Here is a 17,299-nt window from a genome sequence, read left to right on the forward strand (position 1 = left end):
GTGGAATGAAGACAAGGACAAAAACACATTCTTACACGCATTTTAACAACCGTAGCAGAGCTAAGAAATTGGTACCAAAACTGCTAAGTTGTGTGAGCTTGATCTATAGCTCTACCGAATGAAAATAATAGCGCATTTCTCAATGTCAGTGAACCAGAACGACAAACATGTACAGCCGGGTGGTAACCAAACATGTTCTCCAATCGTCCACAGCCTTAGAACAAGAAAATTATAAACGAATAATGTGAAAAACAATAATTTGTAATTATAAATTTCGTAACTCTCAATCTAAAATAATTTACCCATACACATAAAATATCATCTAGTCTGCTGTCAAAAATCTGAAAGCTAGAATTTATAAAACAGTTATATTATCGGTTGTTCTGTATGGCTGTGAAACTTGGACTCTCACTTTGAGAAACAGAGATTAAGGGTGTTTGAGAATAAGGTTCTTAGGAAAATATTTGGGGCTAAGAGGGATGAAGTTACAAGAGAATGGAGAAAATTACACAATGCAGAGCTGCACGCATTGTATTCTTCACCCAACACAATTAGGAACATTAAATCCAGACGTTTGAGATGGGCAGGGCATATAGAACGTATGAGCGAATCCAGAAAAACATATAGAGTGTTAGTTGGGAGGCCGAGACGTAGATGGGAAGATAATATTAAAATGGATTTGAGGAAGGTGGAATATGATGGTAGAAACTGGATTAATCTTGCTCAGGATAGGGACCAATGGCGGACTTATGTGAGGGCGGCAATGAACCTCCGGGTTCCTTAAAAGCCAGTAAGTAAGTACGTATACACATAAAAATAACATACAAAGTATACAATTATGATCCTAGTCTCATTGTAACAAACAACAATGAACATTTTCATGTTATCAAAAATATTTGTACTTTAAAAAAAATTCGTTCTACGTCACAAAACGTTACTTACTTACTGGCTTTTAAGGAACCCGGAGGTTCATTGCCGCCCTCACATACGCCCGCCATTGGTCCCTATCCTGAGCAAGATTAATCCAGTCTTTACCATCCCACCTCCCTCAGATCCATTTTAATATTATCTTCCCACCTATGTCTCAGCATCCCCAAAGACCTTTTTCCCTCCGGCCTCCCAACTAACACTCTATATGCATTTCTGGATTCGCTCATACGTGCTAAATGTCCTGCCCATCTCAAACGTCTGGATTTAATGTTCCTAATTATGTCAGGTGAAGAATACAATGCGTGCAGTTCTGTGTTGTGTAACTTTCTCCATTCTCCTGTAACTTCATCCCTCTCAGCCCCAAATATTTTCCTAAGAACCTTATTCTCAAACACCCTTAATCTCTGTTCCTCTCTCAAAGTGAGAGTCCAAGTTTCACAACCATACAGAACTACCGGTAATATAACTGTTTTATAAATTCTAACTTTCAGATTTTTTGACAGAAGACTAGATGACAAAAGCTTCTTAACCGAATAATAACAGGCATTTCCCATATTTCTTCTGGTTTTAATTTCCTCCCGAGTGTCATTTATGTTTGTTACTGTTGCTCCAAGATATTTGAATTTTTCCACCTCTTCGAAAGATAAATCTCCAATTTTTATAGTTCCATTTCGTACAATATTCTGGTCACGAGACATAATCATATACTTAGTCTTTTCGGGATTTACTTCCAACCCTATCGCTTTACTTGCTTCAAGTAGAATTTCCGTGTTTTCCCTAATCGTTTGTGGATTTTTTCAAAACCGTACTAGAGCAAATCTGAAATATGATGCAGTATTTCTTACTATCATCAGGTGAGCAACTACTTTGTGAATCCAATAGTATATCTCGTATGTGTCACATAATATTAAACCCATAATTGTTTTGAAGAAAAATGATCATTTCTATTGTAATGACAGCTAGGAAATTCGTATCGTAATTTCGATGTTGAAGTTGGACTGTATCGCAATCGGATGCATAGCAGCACGAGACGTCAATGTTTAATGAAGAATAATACGGGGAAACATTAACGTGTTACACACTCCTGTTTACATAATTATTTAATAACAGACGAGTTTACTTTTTATGGAATCATGCATTATACGGGCTCGCATTAACATTACGTAAATAATACATGCTATAATAACAGAATAGCTCACTTCGTTCAGAACCTAAAATATTAATATAAATTAACAATATTCTTCAAACTATTCACGACTGCACACAGCTCTACAGAATGTCACTATGCCTTGTTTATGTGAACATACTGTGTATCACCTGTAGTGATCGGGTGCAGTGCGAGGCGCGGGTGAGATCTATACTCCTCGCTGTACTCAACTGAAATTTACTGGTTTGGTATGAACTTTCTACCTATGATCTGTAGTGTCGTACTTGAACAAATAGTTTGTGAAACCAATATGAATGAAACAGCATGAATAATGATTTATTTATAATGCCAAGAAATGTAACGAGTTCAGGGCTATCAGCCTGATATTACACTCGGCGAAAATTATCGTACGATACTGAATCGACGTTTATATTTTAAGATGGAAGAACAGTTGGGAGAAGAGCAGTTTGACTTCAGGAAGGGTGAAAGTACGAGAGATGAAATTGGACTGTTACGAATAATCGGCGAAAGATACCTACAGAAGAATAAAGAAGTGTATTTAGTATTTGTGGACCTAGAAAAGGCTTCTGACAGAGTGGCTTGGAATAAACTGATGGGGATCCCAAAGGAAATTTGTGTGGATTGGAAAGAGAGAAGGCTATTCACTAATCTTTATATCAAACGAGTCAAAGTCAGGATAACAGACGAAATGTCAGAAGAAAGTGAAATAGGGAGAGGAGTACGTCAATGATGCCATTTATCACCTATCCTGTTCAACATTTATTTGAAGGATTTAGAACAGAACTATTTTCAGGACATAGAAGGAGTGATAGTAGAAGGAAGAAGAATAAAGTTCAAATATTTACTGAGGATATGACATTGTTAGCAGAAGTGGATATGAAACTGGAGCTAAATGACAGCTGTGAGCAGTATGGGATGAAGATAAATGCAAATAAGACTAAGACCATGGTTATCATGGTTGTCGGAAGGAAACTAAAGAAGGTAAACTTGCGAATTCTAAATGATGCAGTAGACCAAATGGACAGCTTCAAATACTTGAGGTGTAGGCCTACTATAAGTACTAACGTGAGCTGATGCCAGGGAGTCAAACGGAGGAAGGAAGCTTTTAGTAGGAAAAAGGAACATGTTCTGCGGACCTCTGCAAACACAATTAAGGACGAGACTAGGAAAGTGCTGTGTAGGGAGTCTGACATTGTATGGGGCAGAAACATGGACATTACGACGAAATGAAGCGACTAGAAGCATTTGAAATGTGAATGTGGAGAAGAATGGAGCGTGTGAAATGGACAGATAGAATAAGAAATGAAGCTGTGTTGGAAAGAGTGGGTGAAGAAAGAGTGATGCTGAAACTGATCAGGAAGAGGAAAAGGAATTGGTTGGGTCACTGGCTGAGAAGATCTGCCTACTGAAGGATGCACTGGAAGGAATGGTGAACGGGAGAAGAGTTCGAAGCAGAAAAATATATCAGATGGTAGACGACATTAAGATATATGGATCATATGCGGAGACAAAGAGGAAGGCAGAAAGTAGGAAAGATTGGAGAATGCTGGGTTTGTAGTGGAAGACCTGCTCTTGGGCTGAACGCTATGCATGAATGAATATATTTTATGGTCCACTAGAAAATATGATCAAATGAATGGTCAACTTAAGTGCAAAGTTGTAGGCGACGCAGCAGGGAATACCCGGAGAAAATCCCCGTGCCGTCTGGACCACAGACTTGCCCAACACAAGTTATAAATTCAGTGTGTGTGCACCGGGATTTGAACCTCGCGCGCTAGCACAGAGCCACAATGAACATTATTATGAAGACAGAACAGATGAGAAGGCTATCTTTAGTATGTTTCGAATTTGTGTACCTACTGCTATGTAAGGTATACACAATTTGTATTTGGAATAGACCCTTGCTACGTAGCACGCATAAAGCACATTCGTGTATAATTCATAAATAAATATTTAATTATAGTGAGGTATACATTCGGCTCGGTAGTGGTTTATGTATATACGAAATGAAGGTGTGTACCCAGTTATCTGTAATAAGCACGCAAATCCAATAACCGTAACTCCTCATAAAATGGAGAGAATTCTTTTATAAATCAACATATTATGAAAACAGTAATTTTGTAAACAATTACAGACACATTTTCTACACTACATTTGTCACAAAGGTCATAAATGCCATTATTACCTGTGCTCAGAATATTAATGACAAATGCAAAGCAAATAATGCCTAAGGCAACCCGTTTATATTATAGTGACCATATTCACGGAATACATCTATTAAGTATGGCGCAACAGACCCTTGGGCAGTGAAGTGAGGTGAGGGGTGGGGACAGCATTATAAAATTTTATTTGACTACAAACAGCGTTCACATATTACAGACAGAGGGTTGATAAGCAAACTAAACTGTCTGCTAACACGCACAATAACACACAAACAGTTACAACTTTTAAAAACAAATTCACTTCACTTTCATTTTCTGACCGTGTCCTCCATACTTTTCCTTTCGCAGATCTTCCTGCACGTAAAACAATTCACGAACACCACCTCCCGTATTCGAACTCAAAGGCATTAGCATACCTTTCTAATGACACCTCTATTTCCCCTGCTCTAAGATTTAGATTCAATTCGGAGTAAGAGATAAGCCTTTACGTAAGTCATTGTGTTGATTTTTTGTATGCATCTGAATATTTAAAGCTGTAACTCCAATTCCGTATCTTCCCGAAGTTTTAAAAGTCAAGTTATTTTCTTGCTGTCCCGCAGTCAAAACATATCGACCCGTAATGTCGAGCTACACTTCCCAGAATGCTGTCTTAGGAAGCCCGGTTAGTTAGAGTTGGAACGAATTTCTAGGCACTTGAACTCTCACTTTGAGAGAGGAATAGAGATTAACAGTGTCTGAGAATAAAGTTCTTAGGAAAATATTTGGAATTAAGAGGGATGAAGTTTATGGTTTATTGTTAGTAAAATAACATGTACAAAAATACAATCTTAGTTCTTCCCTGAGGGAGTAAAAACTCGTGCTCAGGGAGATATCTAAACACAAAGATAAACACAAACAAAGATAATTATTTGACACAAACTGGGTCAAGAAAAAAAATTACAGGAATAAATTAAATTTAAAAACACAATTTCAATTTTAACAAATTAAGTCATACAAATACATATTAAATCAATATATATATTCTTTAAAAATTAAATTCCTAATGCTATTTTTGAAATTTCTGATACTAAAATTTTCCAAATTTGAGTATTTATCAATTATTTTATTGTATAACCTTGGACCAAAGTAGGTACCATGGCTCAGAGCTGTGCTTGTGAAACACTTTGGTTCCTCTAGTCGTATTAAATCGGATCTTTTAGTTCCATATTTATGATGAAACAATTTGAATTTATTACGATTTTTATGTATGAAGATTAATAAGGCAATATAATAAATCTGTTTAATTTTCAAAACATTAAAATCAGTAAACAAAAGCTCAGATGAGTAATCAATTGGTTTATTAAGGCATATTTTAATTATTCTTTTCTGAATAAGTATTAGTGGAGTGAGATTAGAAATACATGCATGTCCCTACCCTAAAATTTCATACTGGAGAATGGATTGAAATAAAGCTAAATAAATGAGACGTAAAGTTACAGGAGATTGGAGAAAGTTACACAACGCAGAACTGCACGCATTGTATTCTTCACTTGATATAATTAGGAACATTAAATCCAGACGTTTGAGATGGGCAGGGCACGTATGGGCGAATCCAGAAATGCTTATAGAGTGTTAGTTGGGAGGCCGGAGAGAAAAAGACCTTTGGGGAGGCCAAAACGTAGATGGGAGGATAGTATTAAAATGGATTTGAGGGAGGTGGGATACGGTGATAGAGACTGGATTAATCTTGCACATGGTAGGGACTAAGGGCGGGCTTTTGTGAGGGCGGCAATGAACCTCCGGGTTCCTTAAAAGCCACTTGTAAATAGGTAAGTAAGGAGTTTATATAAAGTTAAAATTTAAGGGGGGGAGTCGGCCTGGTTGGCGCAGTTGGTATAGCGCTAGTCTTCTATATCCGAGGTTGCGGGTTCCATCCCGGGCCAGGTCGATGGCATTTAAGTGTGCTTAAATGCAATAGGCTCCTGTCAGTAGATTTACTGGCATGTAAAGAACTTCTCGGGACAAAATTCCGCACACTGACGACGCTGATATAACCTCGACAGTTGCGAGCGTCGTTAAATAAAATATAACATTTTAAGTCGACAAGCTCTCTCTCTCTAATGTTAAAACAGCAATATTAATGACCCGTTATCTTGATCATACTAGGTATAGAAATGTGACATTTTACAGGATGTTTACGAATTCCTTCTGAGTGCACTGACTCGTTTAATGACAAAATGTCTACTAAAAAAATCTATGATTTTTTTATAAACCTCTAAACTCTAGACTTTTTTTAAATAAATTATTACAGCAAACTCAATCAAAGAAATTCCTCATCACCACAGTATTATCTGAAATGTATGATAAAAATTTCATGTAGACAGAGCTAGTAGTTTCTGAGAAAACGGGTCATTTATGTTGACAAATACAGTTTTACGTAAATCACGATTAAAGTAAAAGTTTCCATAAAATATCACCTATTACAGAAAAAAAAATGTTTTAAAACCCTTCCTGTTGGTAGTCCTTATCTTCTTTTCTATCCTGCTCACTAATACTGCTCTCCTTCTCTTAGATCTTACCTCTTTGGTTGTGTCTTTTACTGCTATCTCATTCGCAATGTTTCCAAGTTAGCCGTTTTAGAAGTATTATATCCTATTTGAATACCTAGATCGCTTAACACCTGTATTCTTGCAGTGTATCCATAATTCAATGTGAGCACAGCATCTAGTACACCAAGTTCCAACGTTGACATACGAACATAACACATTCTTTGGGACATGGTACCAAACTTGTTATTGAACGATTAATTACAATTCTGAGTTCTTCCTCTCAAATATAATCACAATGGGCAAGATTTAGAAAAACAGGCTTTATGAAACATTAATTTTACTACAAAACAAGCCAAACCACAGTCTTTTTTTCTCTAAAACAAATACACTAATATTTTTTAAATATATTTAAAATAGTAAATATTCTAATATTTTAATAAACCAAGTACGGTACCAAATTAAGCAGAATGAATCATACTATCATAAAGTGTAAAAATGAAATAAAAATGTCAATTCTTTCATTTTGGATCTTAATGACTCCCCTTAATATTTTTTTTTACATATGTGATACTCTTTATTTATTTACTTATTTACTTATTTATTTATTTACTTACTTATTTACTTATTTATTTATGTATTTATTTATTTATTTATTTATTTTAAACTCCACCACCAACAGAAGCAAGCTTCCAATTATAGGTGGCTTACATTGATACATACACAAAATACGTAATAAAAAACGAAACAAACAACACGAAAGAAAGGTAGATGCATAATTATGTATGTATTATAATAAATGCTAGAATATAATATTGCAGTTAATATAGTGCCAAATGTCAATATAATAATGCAAAATTATTTCAAAACTACAGTAAAAAACATTACAATACACTTATTCATAATTTAAATATCTAAGGAACTACAATTCTTTTTAATATTGCATGAAATTTTTTAACTGATAAACTGAAATCTAATTGAAATCAGAGTTTAAAGACAGAGAGTTGTAAGTATTACACATACCAAACAATGGAGAGTTCTTGGAGAAAACAGTTCTAGGAATTGGAATAACAAAATGTTGCCTATGACGTAATTCTGTTCTTTTTACATTGAACTGAAAGAATTTAAGAAAATCACAGTTATTCAATATACCGTTAACAGCCTTATAGACTAAAATTTGGCTATTTATTAATCGTCTAGATTTTAAAGTTTTATAATTAAATTAAAAATGTAACTGATTATATGAAATTTGCTTTTCATAAGACGACATGTGATGTTTTTTAAAATATAAGTAACATAAACATCTTTTCTGTATCCTTTCTCTTTGCATCTGATGGGACTGGAACTGAGGTGACCTTATTATAGACGCATACTCCAGCTTACTCCTAACTAGAGTTTTATATAGAGTATTTTAGTAAGTATTCTATTTTAGGTAGAATTTATGTAGGCCTAGTACAAAGAACTGGTGCTGACAATGAGCGCTACTGTATCTCATATTCTATCAGTGAAAGAGATACAATTTTACGTAAATCATTACTATTATTATTGTAGCAATTACAATATGATGATGATGATAATAATAAAGATGATAATAATAATAATAATAATAATAATAATAATAATAATAATAATTGTCTATGCGGATGACGTGAATATGTTAGGAGAAAATCCACAAACGATTAGGGAAAACGCGGAAATTCTAGTTGAAGTAAGTAAAGCGATAGGGTTGGAAGTAAATCCCGAAAAGACTAAGTATTTTTTTAAATATTTTATTGGGTCATTTTACGACGCTGTATCAACATCGACTAAGTATATGATTATGTCTCGTGACCAGAATATTGTACGAAATGGAACTATAAAAATTGGAGATTTATCTTTCGAAGAGGTGGAAAAATTCAAATATCTTGGAGCAACAGTAACAAATATAAATGACACTCGGGAGGAAATTAAACGCAGAATAAATATGGCAAATGCGTGTTATTATTCGGTTGAGAAGCTTTTGCCATCTAGTCTTCTGTCAACAAATCTGAAAGTTAGAATTTATAAAACAGTTATATTACCGGTTGTTCTGTATGGTTGTGAAACTTGGACTCTCACTTTGAGAGAGGAACAGAGATTAAGGGTGTTTGAGAATAAGGTTCTTAGGAAAATATTTGGGGCTAAGAGGGATGAAATTACAGGAGAATGGAGAAAGTTACACAACGCAGAGCTGCACGCATTGTATTCTTCACGTGACATAATTAGGAACATTAAATCCAGACATTTGAGATGGGCAGGACATGTAGCACGTATGGGCGAATCCAGAAATGCATATAGAGTGTTAGTTGGGAGGCCTGAGGGAAAAAGACCTTTAGGGATGCCGAGACGTAGGCGGGAAGATAATATTAAAATGGATTTGAGGGAGGTGGGATATGATGGTAGAGGCTGGATTAATCTTGCTCAGGATAGGGACCAATGGCGGGCTTATGTGAGGGCGGCAATGAACCTCCGGGTCCTTAAATGCCAGTAAGTAAGTAATAATAATCATAATAATAATAATAATAATAATAATAATAATAACATATTTATTTTTAGTACAACATCAAGCATAATCTTCTGTTTAATTCTTATAGAATTGCAAAGCAGTTTGGGGGTACGATAGCAAAAGAGATTGAGTATCACTGGGCTAGGAGATCATGGATGAGTCCCAAGAGCCCTTGCAAAGACGCGATAAACATCGTGTATTATATCTTTTAACTTGAACTTTCTCCTTCATTTACTCTTTCATTCATTCATTCATATAGGCCTATCGTCGATGATTAAGGAAATTCTTAATCCAAAGAGACAGTTAAAAAAATGTAATTATAAGACCTAAAAGTAAAGAAAACTGCACTTTTGAAAGAAATTAGTCTGTACAGTATGTTTTAGTTTCATAACGCCTTCTTTCATATTACGTGAAGACTCTCTAAGAAAAACGTTTTATATTCTACAAAAGATATGGAATTTAATTCTTATTTGTGCCACTTTAATCAGAAAGGATAGAATGAACGTAGTTGTATGAAATCGCGACAGCAGCTCCGGCCTTAATAATAGCCGCCGCATTCACGGACCTGTGAATGCACGTCACAAACAAGACATTAGCGCAACGCACATTTTCTTGTTCGCAGAGGAAAGAGGAGGGACAGCTCGGGATTTTTGACAGTGATAAGTCTACTTAGTGGGGGGTTTCCTTTCTACGACCCTCTGGACCCAAACTGCACTCCCTAACCCCTTAATCTTGCTACCCTTCTCCCCCATATCCAGTTAACCCTCGCCATATCCTACCCTACTTTGATTTATAGTCATCAGCATCTCTTGATGGGCATCATGAGATGGAGGGTGTATCTCTACGTAATGGCAACACTTGTCGTGTGGAATTTCTCTACTGAAGTATTAGGACGGCCGATTTTGTTCAATCAGAAGGCTCGAGATAAAAGCAAAAAGTAAACAAATTAAAATATTATGAGCGTGTAGTTTCCACGAGCGGCAGAAGTGAAACTTCTTAAGTTGTAAATGTGTAGTAATCTGCTTAAATGTAGTCATGCACATGTCGCAACCGCTGAATTTGTATAAATGGAATCCGTGGGGAAACGAGCAGTTCGGAAACCAAATCCAATTTAGGTAGATGGGATGTTATTTCTACAGGATGTGTGAAAGAAACGGGACATTTTTAAATTGTGATATGAAACTTTTGATGGCCTATTGTATTAAATTAACTTTCATTATATGAAAATATAGAATATAACTTAGTATGCCATTCGCATGTAACCATAGTTCTTGAAAGTTACATTCTTCAATGTCCTTCACCAACGTGCATAAGTTCTTGTAATCGCTCTTTGAAGTTTCTTATTACACTTTGCAACATTCAACTGTGATGTTTGAAATTTTTCTTCATGAATTGCTGTTATCTCCAGTTGTTCAATATTGGTGGTTTGTTTACGTAGGCTATACCTTACCCCTAAAAAAAGAAATCACATGCACTTAAATCGGGGGACATGTATCCATTTTTCGATATGACATGATTCTCAAACAAATATTACACTTCCGTCATAGAGACGGTTGCATTATGTGCTGTTGCATTGTCTTGCTGTAACCAAGTTGGTCTGTTGATACGAAAATTTCTTCTTCTCAATAACTGACCGCTTAAAAAATTTTGAATCATGACATAACAAGCTTTATTAACAGTTTGCGCACGACCATTGCATCCTCAAAGAAATATGGCCCAATAATTTCTTTGGAAGAGACTGTAGTGCTGAGCCGGTTTCTTCTAAATTGTGAACCCAGGTTTTAATCGTATGTAAAGAGGGCACAGGATCATGACGCTGGGGTTGAAAATGGCGGTGAAACTCCCTACTAGCAGCTTCTGCGCATTGATAATTTAGATAAGATTTTACAGCAAATCCTTGTTGCTCATCATTCCAATGATCCATGTTTAATAAATTGTAACAATCAGGTTAAGTAATGATAATGAATCTAAGTCTACTAAAAATATATGTACTACCAACAACAAAACTAAAAACTCCCGTTTCTTTGGCCCACCTTATACATATGCAAAGCATTGAACTTGACAATGAAGAAGACTATCCGGTGGAGATAATGAAGAGGACGAAAAGAATGACGCTGACAATGTGCGGTGGAGATAATGAAGAGGACGAAAAGAATGACGCTGACAATGAAGAAGACTATGAGGTGGAGATAATGAAGAGGACGATAAGAATGACGCTGACAATGTGCGGTGGAGATAATGAAGAGGACGAAAAGAATGACGCTGACAATGAAGAAGACTATGCGGTGGAGATAATGAAGAGGACGAAAAGAATGACGCTGACAATGAAGAAGACTATGCGGTGGAGATAATGAAGAGGACGAAAAGAATGACGCTGACAATGAAGAAGACTATGCGGTGGAGATAATGAAGAGGATAATAAGAATGACGCTGACAATGAAGAAGACTATGCGGTGGAGATAATGAAGTGGTCGATGAGGATGACGGTGACAACGAAAAAGACGATGAGGATGGCGACGAGAACAAAGACGATGATGAGAATGGCGATGGCAATGAAGAAGACTGACGGTGAAGATAACGAAGAAAAAGATGAGGGTGGAGATGACGAGGATAGCGCTAAAAATGAAGACGACGTTAAAGATGACGATGATGGCGACGAAGATGATAATAAAGAAGGGAGCAACAACGTTAATAATGACAAGAACTGTGAACACGACGACGATAACAAGGAAGGCGAAAACAGCGAAAGGGGCGAGGATGGCATTGACAAAGATGACGACACGTGAATAATGATGATGGCAGAAGAGTCACAAAATGTTTAGATTTACAGTCTGCAATCTCACTTATCTATTAACTAATATCTTACATGGTAGTAAACAACTTTGCCATGTTCATTAGAGAAGACTGTTCTAATTGTGAGGTAAAACTATGGTATTAATATTCTGTAATACTTTATTATAAAAATAAGTAGACCTATGCTACTGCTAGCAGACAACCTCTTAGAATCCTACGGATCATAAGCGATGACGCACAACAAAACTGGAATCATTGTATTATTTGAGAAATTTGAAATGCTTAGAACTTAATAAAAACCGAAAGAAGAACTCGACAACTTTTACATTCATCTGGTAGAATCTTTCCATCCTCATTACAAGTTTAGGAATTTGTGAACTCGTTGAAGCATCATTAGAAGAGCCACACCACACATGTCGTCACTGACCACCCCAGAGTTAGTTCCCCTTGAAACATATGGGTTGGAAAGTGTCGGCAAAGAGCTCACAAACGAAACCCTACTACTTGCGAGACCACCTCCAGAGTAGGGGTTGTCGACCGAATACAAGGGTTCTCCGGAAGCAAGTTATCGCCTTTCTATCTCATTATCTCACAGGCAACATAGAAACAAAAATTAAATTTTGAAAGAAAAAGCATCTAATAAATTAACAGAAACATCACAAGCAGGAATTTTAACGGGATTTTTATTTTTGTTGTAGTAAAATAAAAGGTACAATATTAGACGACGTTGTCCACCAACTGCGTTTGTTAACCTCTCAATCAAAGTAACAAACTGGGAAGCCATATCAAATGATATATAGCTTTGAAACAGTTCCATCTATTGTCATGAAAAGTCTATTCGATTTGTTTGATTTCATAATCAAATTAGTATCTTAAAAAATTTATTCAAACTTCTGAAAAGAGTTGAAAATGTATAGCCTATACAACGTTTAAACCAACATTGGTACAAATTTGTACTATACGACTTTGAAGCGAAAATTACTACGTTTTACAAAATGAAATTGATAAAAAGTAATTTAATCAGAATTGAATTCGAATTAAACTGAAAAACAAAGTATGGTTGCCATATTTAAAAACCGAAAATCCGGGACAATTTTATGCTTCACAAATGCAAACAAGATGAAGACTATGGTTACTGGAAGAAAAACAAAGAAGGTAAACGTGCAAATTCTAAATGAGGCAGTAGAGCAAGTGGACAGCTTCAAATACTTGGGATGTGCTATAACCAGCAAAATGAGTTGCTGCCAGAAAGTCAAAAGGAATATAGGAATATAGTCAAAAGGAAGTGCAGAGAAGCATTAGAAGCATTTGAAATGTAAATATGGAGAAGACTGGAGTGTATAAAATGGACAGACAGAATAAGAAATGATGCTATGTTTGAAAGGGTAAGTGAAGAAAGAATAATGCCGAAAATAGTGATAATAAATATGAATGGTTGAATGAATGTGTACATCTTCACATTTTATTTATTTCGCATACGTTCTATTACTCTATATTACCTATCGTACGGATCTTTGACAGTGTGTTAAGAGTATAAGCCTAATTTATTTATCACAAGAGTTAGGCTACACTAAATCGTTGATATTATATTTAATATCGTAATTAACCTCAGGAATACGTTATTCTGTACATCGTGGAAAAAGAGAGTTACGGACTTCATGAAAGTTGGTAGCCTAACCTGTTTACTGGCAAACAATAGGATGTTCAAACACGAAAACAAAACAGAGATGTTTGTACTTCATAACAGCAGAGCTGTTGATTCTGACGTAAGCACATTTCTCAGGTAAATACTTGAGTTTACTTTGGATTGGAGCTGTATGAGAGAGCTTATCTAATCAAATTTCTACAAGAACTCTTTTATAATAATCAATAATTTCATGGAAGTCGTTCTCACCTTTCGAAGATCAACATAATACGCATCGTTCGCGGGTTGAAATCCAGAGAAGTGTGATGACTCGTAAAAGGAGATCAAAACTTATTTTGCATGATAGTAAATATGGAGTTATTTATTGTACATTTATAGCTTTAAAAAAACTTGAATGAGAAGCTTCCAAGCTATTTATGTGATACTAGTTTTGAGTGTGCTTTGGATTCCGTTGACACGGTTTACGTAGGTATTTTGAAAGAGTTACGAATTCCTGGTGAAGTTTCCTTGTGCAATTGACTTCTCAATGTAGACGTATGCAAGACAGTTTGCTTGATTTCCTTCCATTGCGCATTGTAGAGGCAACTATCATGAGTAGAGCCAGGAAGTTCATACCCTAAAAACCTACTGCATATGAAAGCAAGTATAGATTTATTGTCATCAACATTTATATATTAGTTATGGTGTACCACAACTTATGTATACGGGTTTCACCATAACTTTCTAATATATTTACTAACAATTAATACCTCTGTTAAATTAATATCTATTCTACTATCCTTATTAACTTAACTCTACACCAAGGCTGGGCAGCAAGAGCGGATTCTACTCTCTCATGGGGAGCTATATGATTTCTCTTCAACCCTTTTCTTCCCCGCCGAACAAAGCGCAGCGTTGATTCATGACGTATGAATATTGAGCGTCCCCGTTTAGAATCTAGTTCCGCTCCCGATGCCCAGCCCTGCTCTACACAGTCAATTTTTTATTGGGTTATTCACGACGCTGTATCAACATCTCAGGTTATTTACCGTCTGAATGAAATGAAGGTGATAATGCCGGTGAAATGAGTCCAGGGTCCAGCACCGTAAGTTACCCACAATTTGTTCGTATTGGGTTGAGGGAAACCTCAGAAAAAACCTCAACCAGGTAACTTGCCCCGACCGGGATTCGAACCTGGGCCGCCTGGTTTCGCGGCCAGACGCGCTGATCGTTACTCCACGGGTGTGGACTCCACACAGTCAATTTCTCCTCATTGATCTAAAACATTTACCATCTGTTCGTTCCTCACTTATGTTCATTCAAGCATTCTAATCTTGCTAACATAAATATTTATATTTCCGTCTTTCTACATCGTATCTAGCTCATTCTACTCTACAAAATATGAATGCAAGTATGACTTTAAAAACCTTAAGAAAGACGCCAAGTAATATGCAGTAATAAAATGCTATATTTCTTGGTATACCATTAGGCCAAATAAATAAATAAATAAATAAATAAATAAATAAATAAATAATAATAATAATAATAATAATAATAATAATAATAATAATAATAATAAAGTAATATGCGGTAATAAAATTCTGTATTTCTTGATATACCATAAATTAATAATAATAATAATAATAATAATAATAATAATAATAATAATAACAATAATAACAATAGGCCTACTCATAAGTAATAAATGTAATAATATTATAGATCAAACTAGAAGAGATTAAACTTACATTTATTGGTGAAAAGTTGAAACATGCGAATCGCTGTCCAAAAGAAGCGATGAGTTGCACTTCATGATAATTATATGGCGTAGGTTTTCAATAGAGATAGAGTGTCTAATGTCTCTAAAGAAGGTTTTGCATCTTGAAAAGATTCTCTCAACGTCGCAAAGCGTTCGTTACTGGGTCATATTTAAATGCTTCTAACTGTTCCACAGTAAAAGCTAATTCACTGTGATTAATGAAGGATTTTCCGCTTAAAATATTTATAATTTTGGATATTTGTTTGTATCCAGGATTTTTTTATACCATGTAACTTATTTTACTCTTAAACTTTTCCCCTATACTACCAGGTACGGAATTTAGACTGGATATTGTTTCTTCAAACACTTGCAATTCCACATTTAAAGATTACACTTATCCTTTATTGTTTTAGACATACTACCTACTGCGCCGCGAAACTTTCAATACTTTTGTGGTAAAAATAATTATAATAATTTCACTCAATACCAGTTTTCAAAAATAGAATACGATGCTTTAATTTTAAAATCCAAGTTATGCATTTTTATGCAACGTAAAATCAGCTTTAATGAGCTTAAACTAAAAAATATGCCGTAATAATAAAAATATCACGAAATATTATACATTTACAAAAAAAGAGCCAAAATATGCAAATATATATGTGATAAATGTGCCTGTTTTTAATAAAGTAGGCCTCTTATAGCGATGTACCGAAATATATATATATATATATATATATATATATATATATATATATATATATATATATATTTCCATGCAGAAATTCTGCGTTATTACATGATGAAGAATGATGGAGCGGAAAAAAATTCCCTCCGGCACCGGGATTCGAACACGGGTATAAAATCTGTATATTACAATTATATTACTTCCATTCCGTTTATGAAGTTGATATATATTTGGGGGGGGATTATAAAGAATGCTTTTAAATGCTATTCAGAAAGCTAAAGTAATTCATCTTCGTGTTTGGAAACATAGTAAATGTATTGCCTATAGGCCTATATCTTTGGAATGGTACAGGTACTTCAAAGAAATAAACTATGAATGGAAATAGTTGGCAACATGAAAAAGCATCAGTTGTTGCGAAAAACGCTTTAAACGTATAATAATATCGTTTGTTACAGCGTTACAATGATTATTATAATGAAACTGAAAACATTTGAAAGAAATGTTGAGTGTATGTCGGTAAAAACACGTTATTCAACAAACTTAATTTGGCACAAAGTTTCCTACTGGTTTTACTGATTGTTCCAATTTCACTTTCTTTTTTAATGGTGGCCATCACTGAAAAAAAAAATGTAATGTAAATAATCGAAGAATTACATGAATCTTTATGAAGAACGAAAACCAGGGGACAACTTCACGAAGCGAAAATGGCGAACGGAAGAACTTTATATCATTATAGAAAGTTTAGAAACTACTGATTAGACGAATGCAATTAAAGGAAAGCAAACATTGTAAGTTATTCCAAAACTTTGTACTCTATTTGCTTAGTCTGCAGAATACATTGATTGCTTCGTCCTTTTCTCCACACGCTCTGATTTCTTTCTTCTCCTTCATTCTTTCCTATTTTCTTCTCTCTTCTCCCCAATTTCACCAACTGTTCTTTTCTCTTTTCTTCATTCTTCCTTTTCACATTTGTTTCACTTTCCCTCATTTCATACTTTCTTTACATTCCATTTCGTTTTTCTTCATTTATTTTATCTTTAGCAATTTCTCACATCTTTGTCTATTCCCTCATCACCTTCCTTTCTCTATACCCCCAATTTATTGCTTTCATTTCATTTCTTCCTCTGCT

This window comes from Periplaneta americana, chromosome 7 (assembly GCF_040183065.1).
Source record: "Periplaneta americana isolate PAMFEO1 chromosome 7, P.americana_PAMFEO1_priV1, whole genome shotgun sequence".
Lineage (NCBI taxonomy): Eukaryota > Metazoa > Arthropoda > Insecta > Blattodea > Blattidae > Periplaneta > Periplaneta americana.